Genomic DNA, 14,650 nt, shown 5'->3' with positions numbered 1-14,650 from the left:
TCATACACAAAATGATATTAGTCTAAAGACATGGAACAAGGTTTGCAACTGTGTACAATATCAAGAGTTTGCCCTTTTGTCAACTTGGTGAACTTTATATCGTAGGGGCAGACACATTGAGTTTTAGTTAAGTACTACCATATTATATTTTCACCCCTAATTATTGACCATCTACTTATTTGTTTTTGCCGCATGGGTTGGGCCTATTTTGGCTCTCTTTGCATAAAGCAACATGAAGAGAAAGAGGAAAGAATAACCTGAAATCCCATCTAAAAACAACTTCTGGTCATTGGGATTATAGCTTTCACTTAGTTGCATCCAATGTACATTCCCAATATTCCTTCCTTGTTTTGCTCATTGTGAAGCAATTTTTTGCATTTTCTTTCTGTTGCGAACAGAACAACATGCTGACTGTTGAGAGACACTCAGCAAATTTATGAGATATGCTGTTAGGGTTTCTTCCAATGGAGGACTTGACGGAGCTTTAGGAGTTTTTGAAGTGAGGCTCTGCCTCTGCAAGTTGGCATGTGGCAGTGGTCCCAAATATTAAAACATAAGCTAACAAAAAATCACATGGGCAACTTTTTATTTTGAATCCATTCAATTGCACAAAATGGCAGAACTGAAACTAACAAAGAAGCCAGAAGCTCATAAGGAGGGGAGGCCCCATTTTCCAAGCATACAGAAACAAGCAAGACCCGCCAACATTTATATGCTTGATTGCATTTGGCTTTCTTGTAGATATGAGAATATTCTGGTGACCATTTCACATAGAGTTTCAGTACCAATACTGTAACGCTTTTGTGGGCCTATGGCTCTGGTTAGTACATTTAGCTGCACATTCATGAATCTTATTCATACCTCCAAATCAGCATGACAATATTCCAGCACAGTTTCATAAAGAACTTAAATGCAATGGAGATCTTTTAACTGATATTTTTAAGGGTTGGTTTCCTTTTGTTTTGTCCTTGTGCCAAGTTTATTTTATTATGGTGAAAATTATATGAAAAACATTTGTTGATTTCATTATCCCTCTTATTATTAGTTCTTATTGTTAAGGAAGCAGCATTACAGTTTCATATAGAGAAAAATATGAAAAAGAAAATAGTGGAACAACATTCTAATTGCTGTCATTCTTCATTCATATTATATCAATTTTACAACCAAGACATTGAATTTTGGTTGATAGGTACATTTTTAGAAGGGTAATACAAATTAAGCTAATCTAAATTTACAAGAAAAATGAGAAAAACTGCAGTAAGTTAATACAAAAAAGTCAACACTAGACCATCTTCATTTGTCTCCCACTAAACTTTGCATCGGTGAGCTGCAACCAAGTCACATGAACATTTCAAAATACTCCAAAATGGCGTCAAGACTGTTTTCAAGATGAGCTCGAGTTCAACATTCCTCCTTGAGATCAGCTTTTGATAACACCAAATTTAGATCTTAGTGATTCAAACTTGGCCTTAGCAAGCTCTTTTGTCGTAATATCACCTCTTGTTTTCTGAGTTCCATGCAAAGGCACCACTTCCAAATGAAAATACATAATTAGAGGTGCTATTAGAATCATCTAGGCACCTAGGTCAGTCAATATCACCATACCTTTGAAGATTTTTAGTTTGTTGTTTGCAAAACCTCATCCCATAATTAGAAGTCTCTTCAATGCACCTTAGAACTCTCTAGGCAGTTGCAAAGTGAGCGGTTAATGGATTTTGCATGAATCTTGACAATAAATTTGTAGGGAACATGATATTAGGTCTACAGGTAATTAAATTGTCACGACTCAAATTTAAAATCCACGACTCGACGCAAGGATCTAATGGGAAGGTCCCACTCAACCCAAGCATGTGTGTGTGTGTGTGTGTGTATAAACATGTATCAAATCTCAAACATTAGTTTGCACAATTCCGTGCTCAAGTGTGGAAGCAAAACATTTCTCAAATATCAAAGTATAAGCCACCCCATGGCAATTTCAAATATTTATTACAAATGTAAACAAAGTTCAAAGTATATCAAATGGACAAGCCCAGCAGAGTTAACTTAAAGTAAAGGGATTTGACGCCTACTAGATGCCTTATCGATCACTCACTAAACCAACCATAGTAGCTCTTCTCGAAGAATAGTGAGCCAAGCAGTCTACTGATCTGTAAACAAAAATAAGGGAAACTAACACGTGAGTTACAAAGGCTTCGTGAGCATGTACAGGGAGGGGAAACAAGTGTAAATGGAAGAGTATTTAGCAAATATACTTTCAAATTCAATATGAATGAGCAAAGTTTTCAAATATTTCCAAGTTTCGCTTCTTAAATGTAACCAAAACATTTCAAGGTATTTCAAACGTAAACAAATCCTTTACAAAAAGAGGTAGTTAATACCCAAATCATTTGCATCTCAATTTTTTTTTAAAACAGTGAAACATTCACAAACAAGCCTTAAATATCGATACCTCCTACAAGGGTATTGATACCTTTCCAACATAATGTCATCCAGGGTTTTTAGGTTTCAAAGTATTGATACTTTTGTCATAAGTATCAACACTTTTCAAATAGAATGGAATTCTGAGAACTTCTAAAAAATAAGTATCGATACCTCTTCTTGGAGTTTCGATATTTTTGTTATGTAACCCCAATTTCTTTCAACCAAAAACAATATTCCAAATCCTCAAACAAGTTGATAATCATTCTTAAAGTTCAAATACCAAAACCAAGGTACATTTTTGATTCATATAGGTTTTTCTCAAACCACAAACTAAATTCATATAAAGATCAAAGATTCAAGATCAAAACCAACATATCTCATTCTTTTAATCCAAATATCCAAATAACAAGAAAGTGGTTTATGGAGCGCATTATTAAGAAAAACAATTGAAACAAAGAGGTAGGATCGAATCCATTACTCAGCAAATACAAATTTGTGTTGTAGCACCAAGTAAAACCGGTGTAATCTCACCACCATCCATATAACGAAGGGTAAGACTATGTTAACTAGGAAACAAGTACAAAAGGTGTCATCACACCTAAATGGTCTAGTACATAAAGTCATCGACCTCAAACATACTAAGTTCATGAGGCATTGGGGACCAAGGTGAATTTTAGTACAACTTTCCATCCTTATACGGATGGACAGTCTAAGAGGACCATCTAGACACTTGAGGACATGTTAAGGGCATGTGTGGTAGACTTTAGCGCTACTTGGGATAGATATCTACTATTTGTGGAGTTTGCTTACAACAATAGTTATCAGATGAATATACATATGGCGCCTTACGAGGTTTTGTATGGATGCAGATGTAGGTCACCCATTGGATGGTTTGAGGTTGGAAAAAGATAGTTACTAGGATCAGACATGATCCAAGATGCGTCGGATAATATTAGATTAACACAGGATCAAATGTTGGCAGCCTAAAGTAGGCAAAAGACTTATGCCAACTACAAGTATAGAGACTTGGAGTTCGAGTTTGGTGATCACATGTTTTTGAGAGTGAAACTGACCAAGGGGTCATGAGGTTCGGCAAGAAAGGTAAATTGAGCTCGAGATAAATTGAACGCTATGAGATTTTTAAAAGAGTCGATGTCATAGCCTACTTTTTAACACTTTTACCGAGTCTTGCGCACATACACTTAGTACTCTATGTTTCTACACTTTGGAAGTATCAACCCAATCCATCCTAAATGAGCCATCATGAAGAGATCTAGCTGAGAAAGGATTTTTCATATGAGGAAATACCCTTGGAGATTTTAGAAAGACAAGTCAAGAAAGCAATAAAGAGATAACTTAAGTGAAGGTCCTATGGCATAACTAATCGAGCAAAAGGTAACTTGGGAGGCCAGGAATGAGATGTGTGTCAAGTATCTCTATTTGTTTCAAACTTAAGAGGTTAGTTAACATTTAACTCAAATTCGAGGATGAATTTTTTTAAAGAAGGGAGAATGTGAAATCCCACCTTTTAACTAAAAGATAGAAGCGTAACATTACTTGATGAGCTAAGATTTTAAAGTTTTTATGAATGATTTTAGGCACATATTTGATTAAGAATATCTTTTAAATGATTTCAAATGAGTTTTGGGGATGTTGGGATTCAAATAGGGCTAAAAGACTTAATTTTTCACTTGTAAATAGCATTTTAGGGCCCAAGTATTGAGACTTGGCTGAAAAGTATCAAGACTTGATTCATGGGATGAATAATGTCTCTAGGCTTTACATAAGGTATCGAAACATGCTGCCTAGAAAGAAAGTATCAAGATTTTCACAAGAAGTCTTAAGACTTAGGTCGAAAAGCACCCTAAAAATAAAACTATTTTCAAAAGTATTAAGACTTAGCCCTAAAGTATCGATACTTCAACATTAGACTTCAAAAAATAAAAAGTAAACTTGTATTTTTACACCTCAAACTATAAATAGGGCTAAAACTTCGAGACCTAACATTCCTCTCATTATTTCAGCCGCCAAACCCTCTGTTTTTCACTCTCTCAACTCTCTTTCAAGCTTCAAATTCATTTTCCTTCAAAAGCAAGTGATTTTTAGCTATTAACTTGTTTTCCAACATTATTGGAGGTAAAAAAATGATTTCCTAGCATTAAAGTTTATGGGTTTTCCTTTTAAGGTTTTGTCCATTTCTAAAAATGTGATTTTATCTCAAATGCTAGGTTTCAAACATTTTCCAACATAATGGGCTTAGCAAGGTAATGTTATCCTTGTCGTAACGTGCGGGTCCGGGAACCCGACCGCTAGACGTGAATGTGAAAACTCACTAAAAAATTTAACTAGGAGTCGCCACCAATCCCTTTTTTTTACTAGGTGTGATCGGCCACCTATTGACTCGATTCTAATCGATGCAAACTTAAATTAATTTTAAGCCCACCGAAAAGAACCTTAAACCGGTCTACAATTTTCTGGATCTAGGTTCGGGAGTGCGGTTACGCCCGAGGAAGGATTAGCACCCCTCAGACGCCCGTTCTATGAACGGTACCATTTCTAGATCATCATATTGGGCTTTAATTTTTAATTTCACTAGATTTCCTTAATTATTATTTTTATTATTTAACCTAAAATGGAACGCAAATGAGTGGCGAGATGAAATGCATGGCGTGAGATAAAAATGCCGGACAAATAACCTTTTATCGAGGATATTTTTCGAATCCGCCCATCATACTGGTGGGACTTGGGATATTCTCTCACCTAGGGAAGTATCCGAGAAACTCGCCTTCGCAAATTCGACGAATAATTCCCGTCATCGGGGTCATCGTACGTTTTCTTTTTAAAATAATATTTTTGTGCATAATGAACCTAATTCGGGCAAAAGCCTTTTATTAAAGATGGTTCTCGAGCCCTCTCATCATACTGGTGGGACCCGAGGACATCTTTTCACCTAAGAAACTTTTCGAGAAATACCCGCCTTCGCAGGATCCCCGCAAGATCCCATCATTGGGGCTTGAACTCGAAAACCAAAAATATTGATATGCAATGATATGTATGATGCAATATGTATATGCTATGCTAATGCAATTATTTATTTTTTATTATCATTAATTATTTTTATTTTATTATATATTTTATTATCCTATTTCCTATTCTTATTTCTTATTATTATTCTTATTATTATTTTTATACTTTACATTTTTTTGTTCTAAGTTCTTTGTTTTTCATTTATAGTTAGACAAATTGTTTATAATTCTGTGTTATTTTAATGAATAAAAATTATATATTTTTTTATCGTACTATATATATATTTTTATATTTTTATTTTTATTATATTTTTTATAAGCGATTTTTTTTCAAACCTAATGCCTAAGATCTCACTTCATACATATATTATTATTATTGTTTTTTTATTTTTTTTTATTTTTTACGTTTTTTATAGTTTGTGCCATTTAATATTCAATGCTTAATTTTAAATTAGTTGTTTTTTATTATTTTATTATTTTATTTATTTAATGTCATGTATATTGTATTTTCACAAATTAATTATTTATTATATGTTTGAATTATTATTATATATTTATTATTTTTATCAAGTAATTTTTTGGTATAGTCAAACTTTTCATTTATTAAGAATCTCGAAATTTTGAAAACGAGACCCTCCCATCATACTGGTGGGGCCTTGATTCGGATTCCGAGCCTAGGGAACATAAGCTCGGGATTGCGACTTCTCGCATCCCGATCGATTATCCCATCATCGGCATCAAATTGAACAGTTATCTTATCTATATTAAATAGTTCTTTATCTTCTTCTATTTTGTTCTTTCTCCATTTATATAGAACTACCTTTTTACCTAATTTGATTTTTCCACATTTTTGTTTCATCATATTTTAATTCTAGTTCTCCCTAATTTATTTTCGCTCTTATTATCTCTACATAAATTTTCATGACTATGAATCTCATAAATATGTTCCACATTTCATCTTTTCCCATATTTATATATATATTTTTTAAAACAAACAATCCGCTAAATATTATATGTTCTTTAGCTAAATTAATACTCTAACGAAACCAATTAGCTTCCTCTTTTTTTTTATTTTATATATATATATATATATTTTAAGTCAAACTTAGCACCACAAAATCAAGCCAATATATCTATAATAAAAATGAAAAATTTACCTTGTTATGAATAGCCACTCCCTCCAACACCGAAACAGTGTCGTTTTGTAATCAAAAGGGGTTTTGGGTGAGTCAAAACGGTGCCATTTTTAACCTTTGGACCCTCCCTCTTTCTTCACTCACCATTCTTCTCCCTTTCTCCTTCTCGCCCGATCCTCACTGTCGCTGGCACTGCGTCACTTGCAGATCTGGTGCCGCGCCAGCCGTCGCTCCTCTCTCTCTAGTGCCGCGCCAGCCGCCGCTCCTCTCTCTCTTCCTCCGTTCGGTGCTCCTTCTTCTTGCGCCGGCAGCAGAACGCCTCTCCCTCTTTTCTCTATTTTTCTGCCCAGCTCTCCTTCCCCATTTTTCTGGTTCTCTGGTTGCTTTTTATTGCTTAGAAAGCTGGTCCCCCCTTTGCTGCAGGTTCTCCCCCTCCCATTTGCTGCAGGTTCTCCCCCTTTGCTGCAGGTTCTCCCCCTCCCATTTATACCCGACTTCTGGGCTTTGGAGGGGGCGTTCCACTACCCTGCCAGACGCGAAAAATTCGCGTCTGGCAGGTGAGAGAGGTGCCTGGCAGGGTGCGTCCGCACCCTGCCAGTCGTACCTCTCTCCTTTTTTCATTCTTTCATTTTTTCATTTTTCATTATATTTTTCACTCTGTTTTTTATTTTAAATTTAGTGTCTACAGCTGCCCCTCTTTGAACATTTCGAAAATTCGAAATAGTGCAAAGACGTAGACACTGTATTTGACTAAACTCTTTAATTCTCTTACCAAATTTTATTATATATATATATAGTTTAAATAAATTCCTCAAAACTGAGGCCACAAGACTTTTAAAACGAACTCCTCAAAAATGAGGCAACGAGATTTTAAAAACGAACTCCTCAAAAATGAGGCAACGAGACTTTAAAACGAACTCCTCAAAACTGAGGCACTAAAACTTCAAAATGAACTCCTCAAAACTGAGGCAACGAGATTTTAAAAATAAACTCCTCAAAACTGAGGCACTAAAACTTCAAAATGAACTCCTCAAAACTGAGGCAACGAGATTTTGAAAATAAACTCCTCAAAACTGAGGCACTAAAACTTCAAAATGAACTCCTCAAAACTGAGGCAACGAGATTTTGAAAATGAGCTCCTCAAAGCTGAGGCAACGTACCTTTAAAAAATGAATTCTTCAAACTTGAGGCAACGAAACCCTTTTCCCTTTTTTTTTTTTTTAAATGGTGAAAAATAATCAATTCCTCATCTGAAATTCATATAATTTTAAAGATGAATTTCCCTCTTTTTCAATTGTTTTAAAATTTTGAACATGTCAATTCATCTTCATCAGTTTCCCCTTTTTTAGTGTTTTTAGAGCCTTTTCTTTGATCAATGGGGGATGAATCGATCACATTTCTGATCTCTCGTCTTCCTCAATTCATTGCTCATAACTGTTTTCTTCTTCTATCATATGCATGTTCCAATCACTCTTCACATTTTAACTGTGCTCCATTCTATTGCTAATTACATTCCTTTCTTTCCCTTCTTAGACTCCATTTCATTCCCTGTCAATTATGATCCTTTTTTCAACATATTGCAAACATTTCTTACTTTATCATGCTCTTTATTGAGTATCATTCTAATTTTATGGCAAATGCAATGCAATGTACTCATATCTCCTCTTTTGGCAGAATGGAAATGAGGGTGTTGTTGGGAGTGAAAGGCTATTTTTCATTAGAAAAAAGTGAAGTTTCTACAATCAAGTATAATGACAAGGAATAAGGGAAAATTGATTAATACAAACGGGATATAGTCCTTTCTTAATGACTGTTTCGATAGATATTAACAGTAGTCTCAAAATTTTATCCCGAAATAGGCACATTTGTCAGCTCCCTTGCCTTTTGCATGAACATCTCGGATCATGAGCTTCACCCTTTCTGTGTTAAGCATTTGTAGTATTTGGACCTTTTCGTGTCTAGACCGCCCTTTCAGGTTTTCGCCCTAAACACATCTCCCAAATTCAAGCTGCCTTTTCAGGTTTTCAACTTGAAAATTTTCTTCTTTTTTTTTTTTTTTATTATTATTCATTTTTTTTTATGCAAAATATTTCTTGACAGCATCGGCATTCATCGGGTTGGAAAACTCCCTTCCATCCATCTCCGCCAAAATTAGTGCTCCTCCTGAAAAAGCTTTCTTCACCACGAATGGTCCTTCCCAATTCGGTGTCCATTTCTCGCGAGGATCATGCTGGTTCGGGAGAATTCTTTTCAATACTAATTCTCCTTCTCGAAACTGTCGAGAGTGTGCCTTCTTGTCATATGCCCTCATCATTCTCTTTTGATATAACTGCCCATGGCAAAGTGCTGTCAACCTTTTTTCTTCTATGAGATTCAATTGCTCATAACGAGCATTAACCCATTCGGCTTCTTCCAACTGTACTTCTTTAAGGACCCGAAGGGAAGGGATTTCCACTTCAATTGGCAAAACTGCTTCCATCCCATATACCAAAGAGAACGGTGTAGCTCCCGTGGAAGTTCGGACTGTTGTGCGATAAGCATGCAAAGCAAAAGGTAACTTCTCATGCCAATCTTTGTATATATCTGTCATCTTTTCAATTATCCTTTTGATGTTCTTGTTGGCTGCTTCCACTGCTCCATTCATCTTTGGGCAATAAGGTGTTGAATTGTGATGCTTGATCTTGAACTTGGCACAAACCTCTTTCATCATCGAACCATTGAGGTTACTAGCGTTATCCGTGATGATCCTTTCTGGGAGACCATAGCGGCATATTATTTCTTTTTGGACGAATTTACATACCACTTTCTGGGTCACATTGGCATAAGATGCTGCTTCTACCCACTTAGTAAAGTAGTCAATTGCCACCAGAATAAATCGATGCCCATTTGATGCCTTCGGGGTTATCAACCCAATCACATCCATGCCCCACATTGAGAATGGCCATGGTGATGCCAATACATGCAGTGAATTAGCAGGGGTGTGGATTCTGTCCGCATATATTTGACACTTGTGACACTTTCGGGCGAAGTCTATACAATCCTTTTCCAACGTGAGCCAGTAATACCCTGCCCTCATGACCTGTCTCGCCAACTTATGTCCACTTGCATGTGCTCCACAAACTCCTTCGTGAACTTCTTCGACTATTCTCCGAGCTTCAGTTGAATCCACGCATCTCAAAAGCGTTTGATCCCTACTTCTTTTGTATAAGATGTTCCCATCCAAGAAGAAATTCATTGCCAACCTTCTAATGGTTTTCTTATCATTTTCTGAGCTTTGATCCGGGTACTGCTGAAATTTGAGATAATGCACAATATCGTGGTACCACGGTTTCCCGTCTATTTCTTCTTCTACACTAGAGCAGTGCGCGGGACACTCTCGAAGATTAATCATGATGGGTTGGATCTTGACATTGGTACCAACTTTGAACATTGCCGCCAGCGTGGCTAATGCATCGGCCATTTGGTTCTCCTCTCGGGGCAAATGATTGAAGCAAATTTCATCAAAATTTTCAATCAGCTTTGATACATACTTGTGATACCGAACTAACTTTGAGTCACGTGTCTCCCATTCTCCTCGCAATTGATAAATAACCAAAGCAGAGTCCCCATACACTTCCAAAATGTGAATTTTCCTCTCGATTGCTGCTTGAATGCCCATGACACAAGCTTCATATTCAGCTACATTATTGGTGCAATAGAAGTTGAGTTTAGCTATAACGGGATAATGATCTCCTTCTGGTGATACTAACACGACCCCTATGCCATGCCCCAAGGCATTCGAAGCTCCGTCGAAAAACATCTTCCAATTCTCTTTCCCTGATTCCTCCCCACTTGTTTGACATATTGACATCAAGTCCTCATCTGGAAACTCAAACTCCATTGGTTCATAATCCTCTTCCACCCTTTCTGCAAGAAAATCTGCGATTGCACTTCCTTTGATAGCTTTCTGGGACACATATACAATATCATATTCAGACAATAACACTTGCCATCTTGCCACTCTACCTGATAAGGAAGGTTTCTCGAAGATGTATTTAATCGGGTCCAATTTTACAATGAGCCAAGTGGTATGATATAGCATGTACTGCCTGAGTCGATGCGTCGTCCATGCTAAAGCACAACACATCTTTTCCAACGAGGAATACTTGGACTCATATTCAGTGAACTTCTTGCTCAAGTAGTAAACTGCCCTTTCTTTCTTACCAGTTTCATCATGTTGCCCTAACACACATCTCATGGATCCTTCATTTACCGTTAAGTATAAGAGGAGGGGTCTCCCGACCACAGGTGGTGCCAATACTGGCGGACTCAACAAATATTCTTTAACTTTGTTAAAAGCAACTTGGCACTCCTCATTCCACGCCCCCGGATTGTGTTTGCGAAGGAGTTTGAAGATCGGGTCACATTTGAGTGTGAGTTGTGATATGAACCGGGCTATATAATTTAATCTCCCCAAAAATCCTCTAACTTCTTTTTGAGTCTTGGGAGGGGGCAAATCACGGATTGCTTGAACCTTATCTGGGTCAACTTCTATTCCTCTTTCACTGACGATGAAACCCAGTAGCTTTCCTGAAGTGACTCCAAAAGTGCACTTTGCCGGATTTAATCTGAGCTGGAACTTCCGTAACCTCTTAAATAATCTTTCAAGATTAGTCGCATGGTCCTCTGTTTTGCGAGCTTTTACAATCATATCATCCACATACACCTCAACCTCTTTGTGCATCATATCATGGAAGAGAGTCACCATAGCTCGTTGATAAGTTGCCCCGGCATTCTTCAAGCCAAATGGCATTACCTTATAACAAAAGGTCCCCCACATAGTTATGAAGGTAGTTTTCTCTCTATCCTCTGGTGCCATCTTAATTTGGTTATACCCTGAAAAGCCATCCATAAAGGAAAACATGGAGTGGCGGGCAGTATTGTCAACAAGGGTGTCAATGTGGGGAAGAGGAAAATTATCTTTTGGGCTAGCTCTATTCAAGTCTCGATAATCCACACACATTCTCACCTTCCCGTCTTTCTTAGGAACTGGGACAATATTTGCAACCCATTCAGGGTACTTAGCTACTTCCAAGAATCCTGCATCGAACTGCTTTTTCACTTCTTCTTTAATTTTCAACAACATTTCAGGTTTCATTCTTCTCAACTTTTGCTTAATCGGTTTGCATTCAGGTTTCAAAGGCAGTTTATGGGCTACAATGTCTGTGTTGAGTCTTGGCATATCTTGATAAGACCATGCAAACACATCTACATATTCATGAAGTAGCTTTATTAGTTTTTCTTTTTCCATTGACACCAACGTCACACCAATTCTAACTTCTTTCTTATTTTCTTCATCTCCCAAATTAATTGTTTCAAGTATCTCTTGATGTGGGACAATTTGTCTCCCCTCCTGTTCTACTAGCCTTAACAAGTCCGGAGTTAAATCATAATCCTCCACGTTTTCTGTACTGTCAAGTTCACTGACACTTGTACCTTTTTCAAAATCAACTTCAAAACCACTGTCATTATCATCTTTGCATTCATTATTTGGAATCCTGGAAGGTAAAGGGAATTGAAATATGTAGAGCTATTGTATAGGTAAATAGTTAAAATAAAAGGATGAAACGACACTAATGGAAATGATTAATTATGAGAGGAGATATGAGAAATGCACTACGCATGTCAATTTATTAAAATGATAAATGATAAAAAGCCCGATACATAAAATTCCAATGCTTTTGGGCATAAGCATGGATGTTTAGTTTGCATTACTTTGAAATTGAATCACAAGTGACTGGTAAACTCATGGTGGTCCAGTTGCTCAGCTTTAGATTCGGTGGCCCAAGGTATGTAGTAGGAATCTCATCCGCATTTCTTGGCTGTTCTTCACCTTCCTCCGTTGCACATATTGACAAATCAGAAAAAGTCCCTCCTAGAGCTGACACTGATTCTTGGTTCTCAACGGTGAGTGATTCAGGAAAGATGCAACCTCCAGATCGGAATGTCTTGTAAAGATGAGGATATGTCATTCCTCGGATTTCCAACTCATGCCCCTTAAAGCGAGCCAACCTTTCTTTTCTTCTTTCGGCTATCATTTCTTCTCTTTCCTTCTTAGTTGGCTTGTACCCCAGGCCAAACCTTTCTTCATTTTTGGTAGTGCGTATGGGACTTCTAATACCTTGCAGTTCTTTTCCCAATCCTGCCCCTGCTCGGTATCCTTTTCCTAATATCTGACTGACAACCATCTTGGTGGTTTTGGAAAGCCTCGGAATAGGCGGTGTGGTTCCTTCTCCCACATACGTGGTGTTAACGAACTCGAAAGATCGAAAGGAACATTCAGGCACTTCCTCCGCCGCTTCCACGTAAGGCGTATCTGCTGGCTTGCTTATGAGTAAGTCCTCTTCCCCGTTAACACAGACAATCTTCCCTTCCACTATGAACTTGACCTTCTGATGAAAAGATGAAGGTATGACCCCAGCCATGTGTATCCAAGGTCTTCCCAACAAATAATTGTATGAAGGAGCAATATCCATAACCTGAAATTCAATGGTAAAGGTACATGGACCAATTTCTACTGGTATCTCAATGTCCCCTACTACTTCTCTCCTTGTTCCATCGAAAGCTCTTACGATCATCTGACTCTTTCGCATGTAGGACATGTTGATGGGTAAATGGGCCAAGGTCCTCATGGGCATCACATTTAAGGACGATCCGTTGTCAAGCAGTACCTTTGCGACGGTACAACCTTTACACTTGGTAGTGATGTGCAAGGCTTTGTAATTTCCTCTACCTCCAGAAGGGATTTCTTCATCGCTAAAGGATATTATGTTACCCACCGAAATGTTCCCAACAATGTAGTCCAAATTTTCAACTGAGATATCATGATCCACATATGCTTGGTTCAGAATCTTCATCAGAGAGTTCCTATGTGGTTCTGAGCTGAGGAGCAAAGATAGTAGTGAAATACGAGCGGGCATCCGGTTCAATTGCTCAACTACATTGTACTCACTATGTTTGATGAACTTGAGGAACTCGGCAGCTTCTTTTTCTGTCACCGATCTTTTTGAGCCATCTGTCGATTCCGGAGGTTGTACCTTTTCTTCTCTAGGACTTTGCTCTTTTTCCTCTCCCTTCTCATTCTTGAGATTCTCGAATGCTTCCGGTGAATAGCAGCGTCCGCTGCGGGTAATCCCTCCAACACCAGTTATATTGGCAGCATCATCTTGAGATTCAGCTATCCATTTCTTCGCTTCCGAAACTTGTACATTGCAGTTGTAGTTCCATGGGACAGCTTTGTTGTCTTTGTAGGGGAAGGGTTTAGGGACTTCGATGACCATCTTGGCATGGTTTTTGTCCTCCACAAGCTCTCCTTTTGGTTCGTAGAAAATGGTCAAAGGTTTTATCTTCATTGGGTGAGTAGACTCCTTGGATATCATGTTTACTGCTGACTCTGAAGCTTCCGTATAGAACTCGATCTTTGATTCGTCCATCATTCTTTGCACTTCCTTCCGGAAAGAACTACAACCCTGGATTGAATGTCCCACACATCCTTTGTGGTACAAGCAACATAGTCTTTGGATATCTCGTGAGTCATTCACATTAGGACATTCAGGCCACACCTCGAGCATATCGGCTTTTACCAAGGCTTCAAATACTTTCTCCATGGAGGTTTCCACTTCCCGAATGTTCCTTTTAACATACACCTCCCTTTCGATTGCATTTACCCCTGCCCCAGCATGATTTGGCAGTGGGTTGTTGTTAACATTCTGTTCTGGCTTTTTTTCAAAGTTCAGGATTCCTGCCTTGATCAACCCTTGCACCTTATGCTTAAATGCCGTGCAATTCTCAATCGAGTGACCTTCGATTCCGTAATGATAATCACAATGGGCGGACGTGTCATACCATCTTGGGAATGGAGGTTTTAATGGCTCTATGTATAAGGGAGCTACTAGATGGTTTGCAACCAACTGAGTGAAGAGTTCAGCATAAGGGATTGGGATAGGGTCAAACTGCACTTTCTCTTGCTTGTTTCGCCATCCTCTTGATTCACCAGTAGTATGGTTGTTTGAAGGTGTTGTTTGTTGT

This window comes from Theobroma cacao, chromosome 1 (genome assembly GCF_053813885.1).
Source record: "Theobroma cacao isolate CCN51 chromosome 1, ASM5381388v1, whole genome shotgun sequence".
Lineage (NCBI taxonomy): Eukaryota > Viridiplantae > Streptophyta > Magnoliopsida > Malvales > Malvaceae > Theobroma > Theobroma cacao.
Note: the sequence above shows the minus strand (reverse complement) of the source record.